This window comes from Anopheles aquasalis, chromosome 3, assembly GCF_943734665.1.
Source record: "Anopheles aquasalis chromosome 3, idAnoAquaMG_Q_19, whole genome shotgun sequence".
Lineage (NCBI taxonomy): Eukaryota > Metazoa > Arthropoda > Insecta > Diptera > Culicidae > Anopheles > Anopheles aquasalis.
The window spans coordinates 38008699-38024063 of NC_064878.1; the positions used below are offsets into that span (position 1 = coordinate 38008699).

Consider the following 15365-nt stretch of genomic DNA (forward strand, 5'->3'; position numbering starts at 1 on the left):
AGAGTCAACTGTCAGCTGCTGTGTGTTGGCGTGGTTTATGCGTTCGCCGGTTTGCTTTTTTCCCTGTTTTCCCTTCTGTTGCCTGGACGTTTGCTAACTTTTCTCCTGCTACTTTTCGCCACAACAGTGTTGTCTTTGGCACCGACGACTACTTTGACCTGACACGTGTGGATCATTTGGGGGGAGGGTTCTTTCTGTTTTGCCTTCCGTTATTTTATTTTTTTGTCGCGTCTCTATCTCTTCGTGAAGGCAGCAGCGAGGACATACCGCTGTTGGCGCTTCGCACATTAGAGCGCAAATTAATTGTGATGAAAACGCAATGCGACTGGCGGTGGTTTGGTGCTGGAAGGAGGGGGGCCGCTGGAAAGAAACGACAATAAAAAGCCCCTGTGTCAATCTAGCTAGCGCCTGGCTCGTGGCAGGATCAGCATGGCGGGCGGGATGACCAAGGTTCCATTTAATCTAGCAAATGGCACTCCAAATTGGTTGGCGCCATTTGCTTTGCTCGCTAGAATAGTCATGAAGACGTTCGTACAGGCACGGACGGCGGCGGCGTCAGGGAAATACGCGTCTGACTGGCAGGCAGGCCGTCTTCTATCACTTCCCTTCCACTGTGTTGAGATGTTAGGTTCGCGAGCAGAGAAGATTGTTGCACGAGCGGGCGCGCCCCGTTGATTCTAATCTTGCTCCTCGCACCGATGACAGACTGATGCTGTGATGCGTTGTGGTGGTGACGGATGCGCCGTGCCGTGTGAACACGCTCCGAACAGAGCAGTCAACGTGTTCGTAATTTCAATTCAACTCGGCGGTGGCCTCTGCGTGATGATCGCGCACAAGGGAGGGCGCCACGCTTGGTGTCCAGATTATGAGTGGTGTCCACCATCCTCATAATAGCAGCAGATGGAGGAGCAGGAGCAGAGGATGGTGGTGCGTTAACTGCATTCCGATGGCAGTGTGACGCCTCGAATGAATGGCCATTTAATCCCCACCTCCGTTTCTCGGCACCTAATAGACAGCCGCGTCAACATGGCTGGTGTTTTGACGCTCTACAACACATTATGAATGTTTGTTGCTTTGCATGGAACGTTGCTTATCGCACTGCTAAGAGAGAAGGTACCTCTGTTCGAGATTTATGACTAATGTGTTTAGTATATGCGGGGTGGGGCACGGTCGATGGTTAGTAACATTGCGCAAACAAAACAACAGAGCACGATTAGCAACCCCAGAAAGTGAACCATTCCGTCGATAAGCGCCACGAGATCAAAGTGGACCGTGGTGTTTTTTTTTTTCGCTTCGTTCACGAGATCAGTGGCCAGCTGCGATGTTTATGGTGTTACAGCTCACAGCAACCATTGACCTCGTCTCTTTTTCTCTGCATAAATGAACCTCAAAGTGCTCAATGCTAATGAAGAAGTTACGTTCCTATTAAAACTCTTCCAACTTTATGAGGTGTGCCCCGTATCACAAAAAGCAGAGAGCAATAGAACGCTAGAACGCTGCTCTCGGCACCTTTTCCCTCTGCATCTTTGTCACCGTAATGAGCTTCCAGGAACGGGCAACGGGCACTGTTCGCTAATCAAATATTCCATCCCGAGTGTTCAAGTGACGATAGCCATCAGTACCCGCCATGGTCCGAGCCTTGGAGTATAGTTGCCTTCGTTGTGGCTCCCTCTATTCACTTTTGCTTTACTGACTATCACGGTGCCGCTGGGTGTCTGTAGCACTGTCCCCTGGGCGCCTCTTCAGTTCCATCCTTCAGCAACTTGTCCAATGCAATCGGAAAATTTCGTCCACTTTCTTTTTTGCGGAGGATTCACTTTTCTCGGTCTGTTGATCATCGTTTTTTTTTGCATTCAACGAGATGTATGCGGAGTTTGGTTTTCAGAATTGAAAATCGGGAAAGTTATTAGCATCTCAGCAAGCGTCGAGCAAGTGAAGTGATCTAGAACTGCTGTATGCATAACGATCCCCGAGGGTATCTTTCTATTTGTTTTATGCACAAAAATGAATATTAAATCGGGCGTGCGGGCGCTCAATCTTTCGTGCTTTTTTTTGTGAGTTTCAATCTGATTGATTTCCAGTTTCACTTCAAATCGCATATTGCCTTGGTGGTGGTCGGCTTGCTTTCTATGTGGATATTATGTTAATGGATTTATGCAAAGACAGAAAGGAAGACGGACTGTTCTCCGATCGATGCAAATTTTGTTCAAAAATGTGCGGATTATTTTTAGAATATTCTCCAGATAATGAGAGAGCCAGTGTCGTGGTGGGAGATGCCCTGCTAATGATGATGATGGTGGTTGGTGCCTGGTGATGGTCTTCCTAGCTAGCCTAGCGATGGCCGTATAATGAGGATGGATGATAATATTGATTTTCCTTGGCCCTCTCTCCCGGCACCTCATCCGGAAATTTTCATTATATTCCATTTGCAGCTCTTCTAGCTTTCCACAGAAGTTGCTTCTTTTGCCGTTTTTTTTTCGGTGTTTCGTTCGTTTCGGTGTCAGGCGCCGGAGCACGGATTTTGGTTTCGCCACCTTGTCTTTCACGGACTCGCCTAGATATGCGCGGGTTCTCCGATTTCTTGTCCGCGCTGTGCGCGTGCCTGGTGGTAGTTATTTTAAAAATAATGTTCAAGATGGATTCGATCCGAATCCGAAAGGGAGAGAGGCGGGGAAGGAAAAAGGAAAAGGAAAACGAGGAAAAGGAGGAAAACCTCACAAACCTCAAGGTTGCCTTACGTCGCTTGTTTGTTGACCGCTTTGCGTGATCCATCGTCGCAACATAAATCTTATCGCGAAAAAGTAATTCCACCAGTGGGCACCAGGGCACCACTTCTTCGGCGGCACGTCCGTCCAGAGCACGCGTTTGCATGGAATGCGATTTGGTACGTGGGTGGTTGTCAACTTGTGGACTCACAACAGAGCCACCAACGGCACAAAGGGGATACGGTGTGGCAGAGGTAGTTTGTATTCTTAATTTTTCATTATCTTCTACCACTTTGACCGGCGCCGGAGCGCGCGGATAGTTCTTTGTTTTTGTTCTCCCCAAGAGAAAAAGAGAGAGAGAGAGAGCCCGCTTATCGGGAGCGGTGATCGAAAGAAGGCAATGGAACTGAGGAGTTGTGGCCGCTTAACCGAAGCAACACTTCAACCACTGGCTGGGAGTCACTGTTGGTGGTGGTGGACAGTTTCTTTTTTTTTTGTCTTTGATTTTTTATACCGCGTGGCGCTAAGAATTCTTATGTTTTATGCGCCGGTGTCCAAGTGCAAGGAGAATGCGGCCACCAGAAGACGGCAAGCTTTTCAAACAATAAAACCGCAAAACTTGCGCCACGATGGGTCTCACTTTTTGGGGGCGGGGTGGAAAAACGGCGCTGGTTCTGGAGCCACTCAACCTAACACCGACTGGGACGCTGCAGATTGTGTGGCGAGAGACCCACGAAAACCTTTCTCAATCACCAAAAAAAGGGAGCAGAAAATGAAGAAGAGGAAGGCGCGAAGCAGTGATGATCATAAAACTTTCCTCTCCCCCCGCCCCAAACCTGCATTCCCTCTTCCTGCCAGCCACCATCGGTAACAGTGGCGGTTGGGGACGGCGGTGGAGCATCCATAAATCCTGGTGGACCCCAACGGTTTGCCCCGGTCGGTCGTGCGGTCCCTTGGGAGAGACACATTACCCCCCTCCACACCGCCTGAAAGGTTATGTTTGCCGGCGCCGGAATCGACAGAGAGAGAGAGAGAGAGAGAGAGAGAGAGAGAGAGAGAGAGAGAGAGAGAGAGAGAGAGAGAGAGAGAGAGAGAGAGAGAGAGAGAGAGAGAGAGAGAGAGAGAGAGAGAGAGCAGGAGAGTGAGAGAGAGAGAGGGGGGGCGGATTGGGTTGACGAGATTTCTTGCATCACGCGATGGATCCCGCTGCGCGATGGAGACAATAACCGGAGCGGAGCGCTGGATCGTTCTTTCGGAAATATGAAAAGCGAAAACTTGAAAAGCAGGCGATGGGGACGCGCTGGTGACAGAAAAAAAAACGAGAAGAAGTAGGCGAAGAAAAAGAAACAAAGGAAAAAAAGGGCTTGGCATCCTGTGACGTCCGCGCCCGGCACATGACTTGCACTCATTATGAGTTGGCTGGCTTGGTCCTTGGTTGTCTCCCGGTTGGTTATGCTTTTTGGGTGGGGGGAGGGAGTGGGCGAAAAGGGTCCAACAGACCATCCCACCCTCACCCCCATCCCCACCGGTGCACGTGTTTCTTGGAGCATATTTTTGTTTTGTTTTCGTTCACTCCCCGCTCGCTACCAACGCTTTTCCTTCCTTTCCTTAGCCCTTATTTCCTTTTGTGTATTATTAATTGTCTCAAATTGCATTGTTGTTTTATGTGTCCCAATATGTGTCGCTCTCGGTGTTGTGTGTGCGTCTGGTTGGTTATCATCCACCAACCCCCTACGTGGGATGCAGGGCGGTGTCTGGCAGACAGTACGAATGATGATACTGCCTGGCTGGCTGGCTGGCTGGCTGGCTGGCTGGCTGGCTGGCCATGAATTAAGGAAAGTGCAAGAACATACGATAGTATGTAGTGCGGTGTCTACCGGTACCGGATTCTCACTCCTCACGCCACCAGTTCACCACTGGTCACGCGCTCTCCCGCTCGTGTGTCTCATAAACTGGCCACGCGCGTTCCTTTTGTCGTCGCGGTGATCGTGATAGACTAGAGCGCGTCCTTCTTCGTCTGCACTCTCTATTTCGTGGCTTTTTGCTTGCTTTGTAGTTTGTGCGTTTTGGCGTAGGTGTGCGGCACCCCATCTTTTACAGATTGCACGCTGGGGATTAAGCAGCAGATGAAGCAATTTCTTCTCTGTTTAGTCGCTGCATCGGTCCCTCCAGAATTACATCTCGGGTACATACATTCATTTTTTTCACACCTGTGCAAAAAGAAGCGAAAAAATGTTTTGTTTTGTTCATTGGAAATTCTAAACATTGTGTAGTAAAACCGCTGCATAGAAAAGAATCGTTTTGAGAAATACACGAAAATTCGAGAGAAAAGTACATTTTTAAATATTTCTTTTATTTCTTGGCACATCTCTCGCAAATATCAAATCGATGATCAGCTTAAACAAATTTGGCACACTTTCCACAACATTTAACAAACGTCTTTTTTGCAACATGTGTTACCATGATGTCAACTTATCCTTTCGTTCTCTTATAATCCTAAATATGTTTGGCTTTTCTTTTTTTCATTATTGATGATAACAAATCGGTAGTGACGAGCGACATAAGACTCACAAGGTTGCACTCATATCAACCAAAGCTAATGGAATTGATTTCCTATTTTCAGTAATCGTACTCAAAATAGTAATGCGATTTTTATTCCATCCTTTAGCCAAATCATTTGAAGTAAATAATGTTGTCGGATGTTACATTTCTATTGGATAGTCCTTCTGTCAAATCCAAAACAATACGCCATCCTAAGTTGCTTTTGGTAGCGCTATTTCGATCACGATCAATATAAATTTGTGTGTTGTACGAATACTATCCTTTGAAACAAATAAATCCAAAATTGTGATGCCATATTTGGCAGGGTTTCATAAAATATATTGACGGAGCGGCGATTACAAACGAAATGGAAACTACTGTTCATCGACTGTTACATTTTTACGTTGAAGTGTGTAGCTTCAAATTATTATTCCATCTATCGAACACATTTCTGATCGGTCAGAATTCAACACGATGTAAGTTCGTTCCACTCGATCATCATATCGAATGCAACCATGAATTCGTCTGTAACTTTTCAACGGCATCGTAGCTTTGAATATTGGACGTTCAGTTCTATCGTTCCAAAGTTGACTAACGCATTCACCTTACGACCAATATACGCCAGCTAGCAGCGAAAATTCAAAATATGCATGCAAAGCACCGAAATCCAATTCGTAACTATTTCTTCTAAGACAATACTACACATGCCTCACATCTTTTGGTGAGATATTTCGATTCTCTGGGCAAAATAAGAACCGATGATGGTTGAAGGCATTTGCTATTGCACATAACGTATCTATTGTTTTGTTAACTTTTATTGCCTCCACAATAGTACAGTCTGTCAACACTAATGTGTGCTAATGCCAGCAGCGAATGTGTGGAAAACGTGTCGTGTTCCACTTCATTCCATTCTAAACCACGCGTGTGGCTTCTACCGTAATTTATCGCCTTTCGCTTAAATCTTTTGGCCTTTCATCTCTCGAGTGACTCCGGATTAACTTCTTCGTTTCATCATCATCATCATCTTCAGTTTTCTGCCCATTTACTTCAAACAAACACACGGCGGGCGGACGGACGGACGGACGGTCGTCCTTCTAATGGCCGCCGCCGGTCACTAGCCTATAAGAAATAATGCTCTCGCTCGCTATCTCCCATCCAGGTGGATTATTGTCTCGCATAAGCCGGCGCATTCAAAACACACATACACCAGGGCACAGAGGCTAGCTGGCTGTTTTACGAGCCTCTTATGTTTATGCTCGGTCGCTTGGCCGGCTTCCTGCACAGACCCTGGTGTGCGCGCGCTCGGTGCCGCAGAAATGAAACATAAAAATGCCCAAAAAAACACACGACCAGAGAGGTCCACCCAAGGCAGAGGGGAACCAAGAACGTAGCCGCCGCACGTTGAGAACCATAAATCGAGGAGGACCCAAGAATCCGAGGGAAGAATGAGAAATGAAGCGCGAGAGACGCGCCCGTGGCCCTTGGTGTGGACTTAACCTCCAGATCAGCAGACACATTTCACGGAACTAAGAAAGAGAGAGCGAGAGAGAGCGCGTGTAGAGGTCCCCATAATGATGATGATCATCATCATCATCGTCATCGTCGATTTCGACATCGCCATACGAGCACCGTTTGCACCTCTTCCGGCCGGGCCTGGTCGGCCGCGCCTCCGGCATCCGTCCGAGGTGGCGTGACTAACAACTCCGGACACAAATGCTTATCGCGGTGCCACCCGTCCGCCCGTCCGTCCGTCACACGGCCTGTGATCGCTGTGGTAACCGATTCCGATTTCTATTTATCGTTCCCCCGAGGAATGAGCAAAGATCAGGATTCTTTCAGGGTGTCTTCTTCCGCGTTATGGGTGCGTCCGTCAAGCATAAACCGCAGTCGCAACAGAATGTTGGCCCCCCCGTTGATGGTGATGATTGAAGACGGTGCTGTAGTGGTGGTGGTGGTGGCGGTGCGGTCTTTACCAGGCGACTCTCGTCTCGTTCACCATCCCTCGACAAACGTGCGACGTCTGCCGTTCGATTGGAGGATAATTTATGTATCGTACCACCACCCCCCCTGGCATGGCACTCCAGCAGCAGCAGCAGCAGCAGCATCATCTTCGTTCGTTGTCGTTGCCTCTTTTCCAACTCGATCCGTGGATCGTATGCGTCGCTGGGGCGCGTTCGCGTAGGTGTAAATTGAAAATATCGTATCCTTGGCCCCTTGACCGTCGGCCTGGTGGATGTGATTGCATTTCGGGTGGTAAAACGGGACCGGTACGAATCGGTTCTACATTCTCTCACTGCTTGCGACACCGAAGAGCGTACAAATCACCGGTATACGATTGCCTTATGGTCACCTTCGGGGCATGATAACCATGTTTCCAATCAGCAGCGTACGCCTGAGGCGAACACTGGGGTCAAGAGAAGAACGTTAAGGGGGACAATTTACGTTTCGCATTCCAGTGCCTCGTTCTTCCCTCCGTGTTGCTGCCGTTGCTACACAACAGAAATGTCAATTAATTTGCCTCTCCGTGAACGTGGAGTTACGAGAGATTGCGAGCTGGGGGGGGCTGCTGGAACACAAATCTTCATTTGTCCCGGACAACATACGGTTGGAATTAAGCGATACATTCATTACCTACGGTCGGTTGTCGGTGGAATTAAAATGTACGGCGAAGCGGCGATGCCACAGATGCAGCCATTCGGGGGCGATCGTTCGATCGACCAGAGAGCAGCGATTACAAGAATGCGATCAATTGGAAAGCATATTTCATACCTGACAGGGAACGTTGTTTTTTTGGTGGTGGAGAAAGTAACAATAGCAACCTGACCAATCCAAATGACCGAAACCTTCCGTTCTTTCCACACATTTCTCTCGTATCATTCCCGTTCTTTTCCTTCCTCGAAAAGGGAAGAGAGTCCTCTTGCTAGAGATGTCATCCATGGATGATGGATAATTAATTTAAAATGATGATGAAGCGCTTTTTATATGCATTACCATTACTTTCAGATTTTTTTTCAGCAGAGGCATTGGCACCTTCCTCCACAGCAGTGTGGTTGCTAAATTGATGAAGCGATCCAGCAGGGCACCGCCACGGTGGTGGTCCCGATCTTTTGGTGCTGCAACGTGATACTTCCGCTGTGCAGTGCAGTGCAGCAGGTTTGAGGCATTCTTTTGATCACATTCAACGGGAATCACCAGCGCATGGATCACGATTTGCCAGGATTATCTTGCTGGGTGCCATTCGTTTCGTATTTTCGGGGGAAGAATTCTTTCCCCCCTCCAGTACCCCTCTGCTGGCGTATTTCCTCCGCACTTTTCTCTTCAAATTACACCTGTCAACCAGGATAGGGAAATGGCAATGGAAATTTCATTATAATTATACCCAGGTCAGCGCCAACCGTTATAAGGGGTTTTTGTGGGTCCCTTCCTGTGCAAATCCTTCCAACCAGTCGGTGCGGAATGGCAACAGTAGCAGTAGCGCCCAATGAAGTGTATCATTAAAATGTAATTTCAACGCCCTCACAGCTGGGGCCCCCAAAAAGGGGCGCACACAACGTTACGTGATCGGCGAGCGGCCAGCAGCCCACTGACCATCATCCTGGCTGGCATGCTGTCATACCCGCGTTGGGCAAGATTTTGGGGATTATCTCGTTAGTGTAATCTGCCTAGCACGCGCCAACGCGCCGCACCGTGCCACGCCTGGCCAATCTTTCGCACCGATGGTCTGCCCAGGATAGTCCAGGCCGGCGCCCCGTCCGCGTCGTCTTTATGCAATCGGGATGCTCTGCAATCAGGATCCTCTTTCATGTGCCATCGCGGAACTACTAGTAACACGGGGGCCACCCCTTTTTCACCGAGTGACCATCAGCGGGGCCAAATGAAAATGTGAAATACGAACCATTTCAATGAGGGAGGCCCTCGGTGGGTGTGCTGGTGGTCGGAAAATTGATCATCGCAAGCGCACACCTGGTGCTGGTGCTGCTGTTGCCATTAGCAACGACCGACCGGCCTCCTCGCCGATGGTGCTTTCTTTCCCTGTGCGGTGGATTACGATAAATATTAATTAATTTCGTTCCCGGGAAACTCTCTCTCCCAGGGAGCACTCCCGCTCACCGACCATGGGTGGGATGGCACCTCGGGTCTCCACGGCCATGACACCAGCATACCGGCAGGCCGATGATGAGCTGCTGGCCACATTCCCACTGCTACCGATTCCCGTATCGGATGCGCGACGGATGCTGCAAAGATCATCATTTTACTTTTGCGAAAAACATTATCGATTGTGCGCGCGCGCGCGTCAGAAACATTTGTGATGGGAGCATAAAGTTGAGCATGGCGCAGTTGGGCGCAGGAGTTTCGCGCTTCACTGGGCGACCCCCATCGAAACAATATCACAACTTCATTAAACACCAGCATCGCGACCCGGTGGGCGTGCTCATGCTTTGGGAAAGGGTGTGAGTGGCAGATGAACGCGGTGGGGTTAAAAGGTGAAAAATTAATTATAAAACTCATCTGGGTGCGTTTTTGTGCGTCCGTGGTCGCCGGCACTGCTGTGCCTGTGGTGTGGCCACATTTGCGAATGATGAATTTCGCCTTCAATCAAACGGTGGCGTTTGTGCGCAAATGGCCAGCATGAGACTGCGCTGGCTGGCGGTCACATAATCGTTATGCTCCATCACTGTATGGTGGTGTCTGAATATCGGAGAAAATAAAAACCATTGCCGGGTAATCAGGAGCACCACCCGGGTGGTTGGTTTCCCTTTTGGTGACTCTTGCAGCAGTCGAGGACCAGAAATCATGCTCCATAGTTGGGACACAGTACGGGAAAGAGAAGTGTTTTCTTATGCCATTCTACTGGCAGCATTCTTCTCCGCCAATTGAAGTGATTGAAGTGCTTCATCATCTTCACGAAAGCGACGAAAGCCATGGGAGAATCGTTCGGAGCAGCAATCTCTCTGTAAGGCCCTCCCCAGGGTCTCTACACTTAGGACGCTTTTTGCTGACGAGTGGCGAAATAGAATGGCACCCGGGCGGGGGGCAATGAAATTAGTGTTGTCATTTGCGATTTATGCTCGTCCGTCAATTGGTTGATGCAATCAGCAAATGGCATTATTGGTACCAATGGTCTTACGGTGTTGGTCACTTGGCGCTGGGTCCACTTCGGACGAGTGGTCTGCCATTTTTTTTTAACAGCAACTCCCAGCAGATTAGTAGTTCCGGAGAGTGATTTCTACGTCTCACGATCGATTGAGCGGAATGAAAGGATTGGGCTCTCGGTGCCAGAAAGTGGATGTAAGGTCTAATGTGGATTGTGAACATTCAGGCGTTTACTGGCAAGGGTTTACAATTCAGGTGCTTATTACGGTGAAGCGGTAGCTATCGCATGAGAGGATTAGATCTGTTTGGCGTTTGTTTTATATTCAATGCGTTGGTAACAGCAGGCTTCAATGTGATCTACAAAAAACGCCAAACAGATCCAGGCGCTTCATCCGTTAGCTATCGCCTCACCGTAATAAGTACCTACATCTCTAACAAATTGCATAATTATAAGGGTTTCTATTTGATGTTGAAGTGGTTAAATAACCAATTAAATGTTCCAGAAACATACAAATATCTTGAGGGGTAGTAGAAGGAAGTAAAAGGAGCTGTTAGGCACCAAATATATCCCTACTACGCAATTTTTTAGAGGTGTATATATTGTGTTTTTACCAAACTAATATCTACGGCTCCATTGTATTGCATAATTTTGTGGGTTTCCAACAGCTATTTAAGTAGCTAATAATTCATTAAATGTTCCAAAAATTTAAAAATATCTTGAAGGGAGTAAGAAGAAAGAAAGGGTAACATAACGTACCAATTGCATCCCTTCTACCCCCTTCCTCTCCAATATAATTAACATATTTAACCCCTAAATGTATTCTATTTTTTAGATATCCAATATCTAGGTTTTTTACACGAATTCGATTTCTGCTGAATCAATTTGATCGAAACTTGTAGTATTTTTTTTTAGCAAGTAAAGTGAATGTTGTAATAACCTTACGAGAAAATGTAAAATGACTTATGTATGGTTCGTTTTTCAGGTTCGTAAACTCCGAAACGTGTAGCTCGTTAGGCAAACTGGGCGGTTCACTGGCGCGTCCGTCACGGGAACTAATATTCCACGGCACATTGTTATCAACCCCGCATCTGTCTGTGTCGAGAAAAGTTTTCCACCCGCACAACACGGGTTTTTGGCCACTTGTCGTCGCAGGACGGTGAGCAGAAGGAATGTTCGAGCCTAGCGACGTGGTACGCACACCACTACGCAGCGCTGCGCCGCCATCCTTAATTACGTGCCGTACCCGTGAAATCGTTGTTGGATATCTTATTAAAACTTTTCCCTCGGGGGTGAGGGCAGGGAGAGTGGAGACCACCTTCCCCGTGTTACACGGCGATCATGCACTACGCGTGGTTCGTGGTTTGAAGGATACACCGCTGGGCCACACTCGGTTCAAGAGAGTTTTCGTCCTGTGCCGCCCGTTAAGTTGCACCTGGCCCAGTCGCATAAGGCGTCCGAGGCGATTTCGAGTCCGAACGGAGCAACCACTTCACAGGAGTCAGCGGCAACCATTACGCCGGTCTCGGTTACGGCTGTTGGAGGATTTAATTAGGCTTAATGACACGATTTCGGTTCCCCGTGTACGCTGTCGCGTGTTGTCACGAAAACCACATCTACGACAACTGCCAGAGAGGAAACAGTTTGCAATGAAAAGAAAGGTCCATCCAACAGATTTTTGGCCATTCTAACGCCACCAAAGGAACATCAATGAGCCCTCAATATCAATGCGAATACCTGGTGCAGATTGGAATCTTGTTAGATTTGCTCTCGGTGGTCCCATGAACCCATTAAGGAGCATTTTCATTGCGCCCTCCGCGTGCGCTTAATACCAATTACGTGAACTTTGAACCAAAGACAACATTTATATCAATTTCTATTACCGCGCAGTATAACTTTATGACCGAGAGCCAGGGGCTATTACCTGGTGCTGCTGATACGGGACCCGGGGCTTCGGTCAAAAGCCTGGTGGCTTCGAAGTCAACCGCGGTCCGTTGTCTGGGCTGGGCCTGGGAAAATTTATGTTTGCCGCCAGCAGCAGCAGGACTCGCGGTAAGACACCTAATTTGCCCGTCGGCTAAGCTCTGCCGGGATCTGGGCTAGATCTTAATTATTCCACGAATCACTGTTGATGTAGACACAACGTGTAACGTAAAATTCCCTTTTTTAATCTTGATGACCCTTTTCGATGGCACGCCTTCTCCGTTCCCGGTGCGAGAACATCTTCCTCTCCTTGCTCCTAACTTGCTCGCCCTGCCACCACCCTTATCTCGACCGCTTTATTATGTTTTTGCTTTTCGATCGATCGTGGTTTACCCCTAGAGCGTTATCGATTTGAATAATTAACACCGTGCGGTTTGGAAAAGGTGCTGAGACAGGAAGCGTTAGTCCTTTTCCATGGGCTGGCAGTGGATCCCCTTTCCTATTTTTTGGAGATGTAATAATTAAGAAATTAAAATTAATTGCCAGTTTGATCGGCTGAACCATTTGCGCCTTCTTTGTCGATATATTTTCGCTCCATCGATACGATTATCGGTTAAAGGCCTGGAGCTGTGGAGTTAGATTGTTGTAAAAAAGTGATTGCCTATCGTGTAAATGACAAGCTTCGATGTATTAACTGTGCGTTTATGTCGTAGCAAGTGTTTTGTCAAAAATGGACTGGTAAAAGAATCATCCATCGCTTTGGGCTCGCATTACTCCATCGATGAACTGAGGATAAAGAGAGCATTTACTTCTCGAGGCAATAATCTCCCAACAAACAGCGAACTCTGAGACACCATCATTGATGTCACATACTTTCCTCCTTCTACGGTGCAGCTTTTATGGCTGGTAACGATCTCCAAAAACACGCTACGCGCTGACGGAGGAGAAGGATGCTCAGTGATGGTGAACGTGATGATGATTATGGTTGTGGGCCTAAAATGATTATCGTCGAAGAAGAGCACTCATGCGTGTGGCCGTGTACCCGCCCTCTTCCGTGCATAATCTCCCAGTGCTTCTTATTTCCCCACACCGCGTTGCTTATCACAAGGGGTTTTCGGGGGAAGAGACGACGTACGACACAGAAAAATTAGTAAGGCGACAACATATTTATGACCGGCGAGGTCGCTGCGACAACCTCCTCCGAATTTTACGAAACCAAATAAAGGATGGCCATTCACTGGCCGGGGTGCGAGTGCTGAACCGTTCTTCCTCTTCGGTTCTCTTGGGTTTTTACCTTCGTTTCTTTGCGTGCGTTTCCGCATCCTCGCGAGGAGGAAAGTCGGATGAAATTTTCCCTGTTCCTCCCATCTCGAAAAGGTAATAAACTGAAAACGGAGCGTCAACCTCAAAGTGGATTGGATTGGAGAAAAGTGGCAAACGGACGGCCTGTCCCGGCCCGGTTGGCCGGTTGGCTGACTGGTTGGCTCGGTGGAAGTCAAGAAGGTGCGGTTTGTTTTATTTCTTTCACTCCGGACCGGACAAACGCCTTCCGTGCGGGCGTGTAATAAGATTGCTACGTGCCAATCTCGTGCCAGGACGATCGGTTAGATAAGTGTTTCGTAATTAAGATTTATAAAGTGCCGGTCACTTCGTACGGACCACGGCCGGTCGGTTCTTGCCCGGAAAGCATGGAAAGGTTCTTCTGCTGCCGGCCTGTGTAGCTCCGTAGTTACTTCCGCTGCTGAGAAAATAATAATAAAAATAAAGTGCGATCCTGCCGAAGGGTCGCTTTGAGCATTTCCTTTCAGCGAGAATCAAACGTAGCGGATCACTTTGTACCGTAACGTTGGTTTTCTTTCCTGGATGTGTTGCTAGTAAGACGATTTAAAGAATAGTCATAAGGGCGGTCTTCTTTAATGCTACTCTTTGGCTTTACAATTCTTTTTTTCTTATTTATTGACCACTCTGCGTTGTTTATGGGAAGTGACAAAACTTGAAAAGCGCCCAAAAGTAGATCACAGCCAGCAAGTTGATCAGGAATGGCGCTAAAGGGTTGATTGTTGGTGTGGGAGGGTGTTGATTTTTTTTTCCAGTGGCCAACTTGCGGTTCATGTTTCTTCCATTCGGACTGAGCGTGATTGGAGCTTTTATTTCGTTTTTCTTTTGGCTTCACTTTCTGTCCGTTTTGCTCGCGAAGCACAAGCTCCGTGTTATGGTCGACTGAACTGCTGGCTGGTTGGCTGGCTGGCTGGCTTGGTGTGGGGTGGGGGCACGTTAACGGTACAAAGTGAATGGTGAAGCAAAGTCTTGATCCAATTTCGGGGAAATGTGAACAAGTAGCCCTCGTAGCCGTGATCGTCTAGTGGTTAGGACCCTACGTTGTGGCCGTAGTAACCCAGGTTCGAATCCTGGTCACGGCAGTGTGTTGATCCTTGATCCGAGAGAAAGGACGAAGCACTGTCACGGAAGAGGGGAAGTGTGAAAAATTCTTTTTGGAAGCCCAGTATTTAAGGGGGGACTTCGGTATTTAATTTTTATTTGTGACACATGTTTTTAGCATTTTTCCCTGAAAGCTGATCCTTTCAAGAGTATTGTGTAAAAGTTTTGGATCAATCGAGGAAAAACTGACAAAGATACAGATTTTTGAAAATCCGCGTTTCATACAAGGCTCCATGCAGCCCGCTACTTTGAAGAGCGTTTCCTTAAACCAACGATTTCAAAGTCGGTGCCCATCGTACCGTAACAACTACTGGGCCGATCGTTTTGAAATTTTTTACACATAATTTGTACACTCTTTTCCAGGTAGTCCCGTCGAGATTTCATTAAAATTGTTTATACTTTTTTTTATACAAATCTGTAAAGTTCGTTTTTTATGGCAGAATCGCAAAAAGCATCACTTTTTCGTCTTCAAAAATCTGCCAAAAATCGAAAAATTGAAATATCAACAAAAACTCTCCTGGGCTACCTAGATAAATATAATCTTATAATCTTTCTAACGAATATCGATTTGTATTTTTCTGATGACCCGTCACGCAGCTACAATGGGGCACCAGAAAAAGTATCTTTTCGATGACACGATTGCCTAAATGTGATGGCATGGATTA

The 15365-nt window shown here is 47.6% G+C and overlaps 1 non-coding gene across 1 annotated transcript; it reads left to right on the forward strand.

The window, feature by feature from the left end:
- The first annotated feature begins 14609 nt into the window (after positions 1–14609).
- Trnah-gug (transfer RNA histidin (anticodon GUG)) lies at positions 14610–14681 on the forward strand. Its single transcript has one exon. It is a non-coding gene; the product is annotated as a tRNA-His (tRNA).
- Positions 14682–15365: the final 684 nt, after the last annotated feature.